The 7,950-nt window shown below is 43.8% G+C and overlaps 1 long non-coding RNA gene across 1 annotated transcript; it reads left to right on the top strand.

Annotated features, from left to right (window-relative positions):
- The first annotated feature begins 430 nt into the window (after positions 1–430).
- LOC135268159 (uncharacterized) lies at positions 431–6,106 on the top strand. Its single transcript, XR_010336442.1, has 2 exons — positions 431–2,693; positions 3,556–6,106. It is a non-coding gene; the product is annotated as an uncharacterized LOC135268159 (long non-coding RNA).
- The last annotated feature ends 1,844 nt before the right edge of the window (positions 6,107–7,950 follow it).

The raw sequence follows: 7,950 nt of genomic DNA, 5'->3' as shown, positions 1-7,950 counted from the left end.
CATTTTCGTAGGGATGTGTTCCGAGCAAACTGGCCCGGAATTGGCTGATTCCTAAAAGCAGTGATGTTGAGAGGATAATTTACATAGGAAAGCACTTATACAGATCAAATAAGGAAAGACATTGGCATGATTTTAGGCTTTTTTTTTTTTTTTTTTTGAGACGGAGTTTCGCTCTTGTTACCCAGGCTGGAGTGCAATGGCGCGATCTCGGCTCACCACAACCTCCGCCTCCTTGGTTCAGGCAATTCTCCTGCCTCAGCCTCCTGAGTAGCTGGAATTACAGGCACGCGCCACCATGCCCAGCTAATTTTTTTTTGTATTAGTAGAGACGGGGTTTCACCATGTTGACCAGGATGGTCTCGATCTCTTGACCTCGTGATCCACCCGCCTCGGCCTCCCAAAGTGCTGGGATTACAGGCGTGAGCCACCGCGCCCGGCCAATTTTAGGCTTGACATAGATTTTTTTTTTTTTTTTTTGAGATGGAGTCTCACTCTGTCGCCCAGGCTGGAGTTACATGGTGCGATCTTGGCTCACTGCAACCTCCATCTCCCAGGTTCAAGCAGGTCTGCAATTCTCCTATCTCTGCCTCCTGAGTAGCTGGGATATTATAGGCAGGCGCCACCACACTGGCTAATTTTTGTACTTTTAGTAGAGACGAGGTTTCGCCATGTTGGTCAGGCTGTTCCTTAACTCCCAACCTCAGGCGATCCGCCTGCCTCGGTCTCCCAAAGTGCTGGGGTTACAAGCTCTGGCAGCAGAATCTGTTGCATCCTTCTTTGTGTTGCCCACAAAGCCTATTAGTGACCTGCACACGAGAGTCCTCCAGGCAGTGCTGGTTGAATGACTCAGTGCTACCTCTGCAAAGTTGAAGTAAGCAACTGAGTTCAGTGATGCCGGCTGCATTCTCAGCTACTGGGGCTACAGGCCTTGATGACTTTCTAGCCCTCCTGGTCACCCACCATTTATACAGCGTTCCCTGCAGAGCCCTCCTTCTCCTCCCTCACTTCCTCAAATATTGATTAATAACTCTCTGATTTCCCCCACTTTGTCACTCCCAGAGATTTAGGGCTGTTTTTATGGTCTGCTAATTCTGTGAGAATGAGGTGCCTCTTCTGGGAGGAGCTGCCAACTCAATAGCACTGCAAATAGGTTTTTATTGGCTCATCTCCAAGCTCTTCAGGTCATTCTGCCCTCATACTGATTAAGAGACACCATCTGTTTATCTTGATCATGTAATAAACCGAGGGCTCATAAATGTCTTTGGATCTGAATTAGATCCAAATCACAGTAAGAACAGGATAATGGTCTCCTTTGCCAGAGATGGATGAACAATTACTTTTATAGCTCCGGAAGAAAAATGGGTTATGCAAACAGACACTTCACCCAGATTGGTTTCCTGAGTGACTCTCCATATGTTGATGTTTTTGCACAGGGATGGGAACCTGCCTACCCTGTTTCAGGGAAAAACCAGAGAAGAGATGTAATCTGCCCAACCCACATGAATCAGCAGTGAAATGGTACCACCAATGTCCTTCTGTTACCCTGCTTTCTGAGGCCAGAATAAATTTTCAAGGATTATGAGTACTAAAATGACAGTAAAAAGAAACAGCTAGTCACCTTGGCCTGTGGCCTAGTGCAGTGTAGCTGATGAGAAGGCTTCACAAGGCAGTGGGACTGGGCTCAGGTGCAGCTCGTGAGCGCTCCAGGAACTGGGTGTGCTGTGGCTGAAGGACAGTTCATTGATAGCTTTAAAGGACCTATCACCATTTCTGCCTGATGTGCTCTTACAGTTAATGGGGATTCGGCATGCTTGTGATCCACAGGCTGTAGTGAGCCGTCCCTGGCATCCCTGTTCCTCACATACGTGTTCCCAGACAGCGGCTCAGTCCGCAGCATGCCGCCAGCACACGCACACAGGACCCTGTTCAGTTCATTTCCATTTCCCACGTGCACCGCTGCACACTTGGCAGACCAAAGTGTCTCAGATCATTGAAACAACTCTACAGGAATGTATCATTACCCCATTTTACACAGGAGGAAACTGAAGTTCAGTGTGGTTAGGTGACTTGCTTGGGTTTCCATAGAGGCGGAGGCAGGATTTGAACCCAGTCCTGTTTAGCTCGTGTTCTTTCAGGAATACTCTCTTGCCTCTGTCTTTTGTCTTTGCTGCCTGTGCTCAGATTATTCTCTCTCCTAGAATATACTTTTCAACCTTCTGTTTCCCCTGTCAGAATCTTTATCAACCACAACTTTTGTTTTGAAGTACATATATATATTTACAAACACATACAACTTAGGTTTATATCTATTTACAGGCATAGATTTTTAGATATTTATAGATAGGTATAGATATAAATAAATAAAGTGGTAAGGGTGGCTTTATCTGAACAGTAGAATACTTGTGGTTTTCATTTCCATTTAAAAAATATGAAACTAAATTTATATTGTTGTTATAATCAGAAAATAATTTGTACAACGTTTCCCTGCCTTTCAAATCTGCATGTTGCTGCCTGAATAGAGTCTTTTCCTGCTCTCTGTCCCTCTTTTGAAACACACTCCCTTTCCCTAGTACTTGTATTTTCTTGAGTCACTTCTAGCATTTTGCTTTGTATTCTATGTAACTGCAGTTTCCCAGGGCCCACCACACCTCAGAGAGGGACGAATCCGAGAGGCACAGTTGAAAATAAAAACAGTCTGAGCCTGGTGGCTCACGCCTGTAATCCCAGCACTTTGGAACACGAAGGCGGGTGGATCACTTGAAGTCAGGAGTTCAAGACCAGCCTGGCCAACATGGTGAAACCCTGTCTTTACTAAAAATACAAAAATTAGCCAGGCATGGAGGCGCATGCCTGTAATCCCAGCTACTAGGGAGGCGGAGGCAGGATTGTGCCATTGACCTCCAGCTCCAGCCTGGGTGACAGAGCGAGACTCCATCTCAAAAAAAAAAAAAAAAAGAATAAAAACAATAACAGAATAATTGTTATTCCAATCTGCCCCCTTTCCCCAGTCTTGAAAGCTGGGATCTTTCTGCTATATCCACCAAGTCTCAGGCTGTGTCTCTTCCCCTCTCTGCCCTTTGTAGTCCTGGCTGTGTGTCCACCACAGCGCTGTTCCTTTGATGTGAGTCAACCATGATGCTTACTCCAGTCTTTGCACGATGCTGTCCCCTCCTATCACTTGGTTCTAGGCTAAGCCCCATTATTCCACCAGGCCCCACGTGGTCTAGGCTTCTTCCCTCTTCACTTTGCTGAAGTGGCAGGACAGTCTTCTACCCAGGTTGCCCTTTTTTTTTTTTGAGCTGGAGTCTCACTCTGTTGCCTAGACTGGAGTGCAATGGCACAATCTCAGCTCACTGCAGCCTCCCCGCCTCCCAGGTTCAAATGATTCTCCTGCCTTAGCCTCCTGAGTAGCTGGGACTGGAGGTGCCTGCCACCACGCCAGGCTAATTTTTGTATGTTTAGTAGAGACAGGTTTCACCATATTGGCCAGGCTGGTCTCAAACTCCTGACCTTGTGATCCTCCCACCTTGGCCTCCCGAAGTGCTGGGATTGCAGGTGTGAGCCACCGCGCCTGGCCAGGTTGCACTTTTAAAAAGTCATCCCTTCATCTCTGATAAAGCCTAGCTTGGGGTGACTTGTGTGTTTGAGTTTTTCCTTTTGTTTCTTGCAGCATCCCCTCCCCTGCCACCTTCCTTAGAGGAATTTGTACTGAGCCAGGTCAGGAGTCACAGCAGTCCCTCTCCTCATTCGGGGGCTCCCAACAAAAGAAGGCTAAACTGCTTTCTCCTGTCTGGGAGATCCAGGCGTGACCTTCCTTCTATGACGTATTCAAGTGTCTCTCTCCCACGTAGCCTGTCAGCCTTCATGTCTCCAGTCATTCTCTTCCTAGACAGACTTGTCTGGGATGCTCGGAAGTGGAAGCCTGGTGGCTTGTCCTGACATGTCCGACGCTCAGTAGGCAAGCAGAACTCGCCCTCGTCGGGCTCTCGGTGCACTGTGTGCTCCTAAGCCATGCCGTCAACTTCTAAGACCATAAGAGGGGAGCTGAGCACCGCTGAGCTGTGTACACCCTGAAGCAACGAACACGGCTGCACAGGATGACGAGAAACCTGGACGTTTTTGCAGAATGAATAAAATCGATTGACTTTTGTGCTCTGCTTTTCTCCCTTAACATTATTGCAGCAAGCAATGAAATAAAGGCTATTAGTTCCACTTTGTTCTGCACTGAGTGTATCACACCGCGATTCTGCTTCCATAACCTAGATCTGAGTTTTGAAACACCGAGACAATCACAGCCGTCCCTCGTTACCCACAGAGGATTGGTTTCACACCTGACCTCATGTGATAGGTTACAGTCAAAACTTTGTTTCACACGCGAAATTATTTAAAATATTGTATAAAGTTAACTTTAGGCTGTGTCTATGAGGTGTATGTGCAATATAAATAAATGTGTTTAAACTTGGGTCTCATCCCAAAGATATCTCATTTTGTATATTTCAGAATATTTCAAAATACAGGAAATTCTGAAATCCCAAACACTTCTGATGCCAAGCATTTTGAATAAGGGATACTCAACCTATAATACCTAATATAATGTAAATGCTGCAAATAGTTGTTATACTGTATTTTTTAAAATCTGTATTCTTTTATTGCTGTACTATTATTTTAAATTGCTTTTTAAAAAATATTTTCAGTCCTTGGTTGGTTGAATCCATGGATTAGGAACCCATGAATACAGAGAGCTGACTATAAACATAAAATTCAGCCTCTTAAAGTATGCAATTTAATATTACTGCAAAGGTGCAAAATCATAATTGCGGTTTTGAACTGAGAAGAAAAAAAAGTTGCACAATCATCACACTGTCTAAATTCAGAACTTTTCCATCGTGCCAACATGAGTGACACGTTAGTTGTCACTTCCATCTGCACACCTTCCCCAGCCCCGTGAATCTGTTTTGGGTATTCGCCTATTCTGGACGTTTCATGTAAATGGAATCATACAATATGTGGATTTTGCGTCAGATTTCTTCTACCTTGCATAATGTTTTCAAGGATCGTCCATGTCGTAGCGTATATTGACACTTCACTCCTTTTAAGTGGCTGAATGATATTTCAGTTTCAGTGCCTGGACACGCCGCACTTTCTTTATCGACTCATCACATGGTAGACATTTGGACTGTTTTCCAGTTTGGGGCCATCATGAATAATGTTAGGGACTTTTGTGTATACGTGTTTTTCTATGGACATTTGATTTCAGTTTTCATGGGCATATACCTAGGTGGACCGTGTGTTAATTTTTTTTTTTTGAGTGATCCACCACTAAGAGTCGTAATGTGTTTAAGTTTTTAAGGAATTGTCAAAACTGTTTTCCTATGTGGCTGTACATTTCACGTTCACAGCAGCGGATGAGGGCTCCAGGTTCTCACGTTTCCCCTTTTGAATTACAGCCTCCCAACGGATGTGAAGTGGAAAATCACCTGACCATGGACACCTGGGTTTATTTATGGACTCTCAGTTCTATTCAATTGATCTATACATCTGTTCTGATATCAGTGCTACAGAGTCTTGATTACTGTGACTTTGTAGTAAGTTTTAAAGTAAGAAGTGTGAGTCCAACTTTGCTCTTTTTCGAAGTTGTTTTGGCTATTCTAGGTTCCTTGTATTTTCATGTGAATTTTATAATAAGCATGTCCGTTTTCTGTAAAAAATGCAGTCGCAACTTTGATTGAGATTGTTGAAGCTGTAGGTCAATGAACGGAGTACATCCCTCTTAACAACCTTAAGTCTTCCAGTCCATGAACATGAAATGTATTTCCGTTTATTTAGGTCTCCTTTCATTTCTTTCCATGATGTTTTACAGTTTTTAGTGTATAGGCCTTGCGCTTGATTTGTTCAGTTTATTCCTAGGTATTCTTTCTGATGTTATAATTTCTTTTTAGTATGTAGAAATACAACTGATTTTTGTATATTGATCTAGTATCCTGAGTGTTGCTGAGATAACTTGTTAGCTCTGATTGTGTGTGTGTATGTGTGTGCGTGTGTATTTCTTAGTATTTTCTATATACAAAATTATGTAATCTGCCAATAGAGATAATTTCACTGCTTCCTTCCCCGTGCAAATGCTTTTTACTTCCTTTTCGTGCACAACTGCTCTGACTAGAAGTGCCAGGACGATAAAACGGTGACCGTGGGCACCTTTGCTTTGTTCGTGATCTGAAGTGGGGAGGTGGAAGCTCTCAGTCTTACCATGAAGTGTGATGTTAGCTGTTGGTTTTGTTTTGTTTTGTTTGTATATACCCTTAATCAGCTTGAGGATGTTCCCGAGTTTACGGAATGTTTTTTATCAGAAAAGCTTGCTGAAGATTACCGAATGTTCTTTCTGCATGTGTTAAGATGATCGTGTTGTTTTTGTCTTTTATTCTTTTCTTTTTTTTTTTTTATTTTTTCTTTAAATAAAACTACTCCCTCCCTGGGGAGTATATTAAAAACAAAAACAAACAGAAGAAACCTACTCCCAGTGTTGCATGAGCTTTCTTCTTTTCATACAGTGTCTTACATTGTTTCGGTTTTGGATGTTGAACGGTTTCACCTTGCAGATAGCTCAGCTATTCACGGTGTATAACCCATTACATCTGTAGTTGGATTCCATTTGCTAGTATATTGTTTTTGGGAGTTGTGTGTGTCTGTGTATCTGTATAATCCATAAGGGATATTGGGGTGTAGTTTTCTTTTCTTGTGATGTCTTTGCAGGGTTTTTGCATCAGAGTAATACTGGACTCATAGAATGAGTTGGGAAATGTTTCTTCCCCTTCTGTTTTTTGAAAAAGTTTGAGGGATTAATGGTAATTCTTTAAACTTTTGGTAGAATTTACCAGTGAAGTCATCTGGTCCTGGACTTTATTTGTGGGACTTTTTTTTTTTTTTTTTTTGAGACGGAGTTTCGCTCTTGTTACCCAGGCTGGAGTGCAATGGCGCTATCTCGGCTCACCACAACCTCCGCCTCCTTGGTTCAGGCAATTCTCCTGCCTCAGCCTCCTGAGTAGCTGGGATTACAGGCACGTGCTACCATGTCCAGCTAATTTTTTTTTTGTATTTTTAGTAGAGACGGGGTTTCACCATGTTGACCAGGATGGTCTCGATCTCTTGACCTCGTGATCCACCCACCTCGGCCTCCCAAAGTGCTGGGATTACAGGTGTGAGCCACCGCGCCCGGCTGTGGGACATTTTTTGATTACTAATGAAATTCCTTCTTTGATTACTAATGAAATTTCTTTTTTTTCTCTTTTTTATCAAATCAGTGGTATTGCATACTAATGAAATGCACTCTCACCCACAGGGAGATGCCCCCACACTCCCATTCAGGACTTGATGGTGGTTGTTTGCCAACTTTGGGCAGAGCAGGAAAAATGAATTGCCCTTTAGCTACCCTACGCCCTTCAATCTTCTCTATAAAAGACACCATAAGCCTGAAAAATCATGTGTAAAGCCAACAGGGAAAGGAAAGAGCTCTAGTCATAAACTAATTCCAGGGGGATAGGTCAAAGGATGCTTGCATTATATATATATGTATTTTTTCCTTTTTTCTTTTTTTTTTTTTGAGACAGAGTCTTGCTCTGTCGCCAGGCGCCAGGCTGGAGTGCAGTGGCACAATCTCGGCTCACTGCAGTTTCTGCCTGCTGGGTTCAAGCAATTCTCCTGCCTCAGCCTCCCCAGTAGCTGGGACTACAGGCGCGCACCACCACACCCAGCTAATTTATTTTTTTTAGTAGAGACAGCGTTTCACCACTTTGGCCAGGATGGTCTCGATCTTTTGACCTCGTGATCCATCTACCTCGGCCTCCCAAAGTGCTGAGATTACAGGCGTAAGCCACCGCGCCCAGCCTCCTCTCCCCTCCCCTCCCCTCGCCTCTCCTCCCTTCCCGTCCCTTTTCTTTGTCTTGCTCTGTCACC

This window comes from Aotus nancymaae, unplaced genomic scaffold (genome assembly GCF_030222135.1).
Source record: "Aotus nancymaae isolate 86718 unplaced genomic scaffold, 86718_ANA_hifiasm-v0.15.2.pri h1tg000038l, whole genome shotgun sequence".
Lineage (NCBI taxonomy): Eukaryota > Metazoa > Chordata > Mammalia > Primates > Aotidae > Aotus > Aotus nancymaae.
Note: the sequence above shows the minus strand (reverse complement) of the source record. Positions and strands in the feature narration are given on the sequence as shown.